This window comes from Octopus bimaculoides, chromosome 5 (genome assembly GCF_001194135.2).
Source record: "Octopus bimaculoides isolate UCB-OBI-ISO-001 chromosome 5, ASM119413v2, whole genome shotgun sequence".
Classification (NCBI taxonomy): Eukaryota; Metazoa; Mollusca; class Cephalopoda; order Octopoda; family Octopodidae; genus Octopus; species Octopus bimaculoides.
In genome coordinates this window covers 98,321,808-98,322,117 of record NC_068985.1, presented here as the reverse complement: position 1 = coordinate 98,322,117, position 310 = coordinate 98,321,808, and the positions used below count along the sequence as shown (strand labels likewise).

Genomic DNA, 310 nt, shown 5'->3' with positions numbered 1-310 from the left:
CTTTATCTTGCCCGTAAGTCCCTCCATATATTAAGTCTCTTTATATAGCATGCTATCAGATTTCCTATTAAACAGCCTTCATTTTCTTTCTAGATATCTATACTATCTCCTCCACTGCAGAATGATAAATGAAATTAGTTGTAGCTATGTTTACCTGTAAGAATGACTATGATTTAATGTACTACAATCATTTTTACAGGTAATTACAAAGTGAAGAAAGGGACGAATATGTCAATATTCCTTTCGAGCTTACATAGAGATCCGAAACACTTTACTAATCCGAACGACTTTAATCCGGATAGATTTCTTA

The 310-nt window shown here is 32.9% G+C and overlaps 1 protein-coding gene across 1 annotated transcript in view; it reads left to right on the top strand.

The window, feature by feature from the left end:
* Nucleotides 1–310, top strand: part of LOC106878048 (cytochrome P450 4A12B) — a 27,827-nt gene that overhangs the window by 26,422 nt on the left and 1,095 nt on the right. The gene's annotated exons all lie outside the window — the stretch shown is intronic.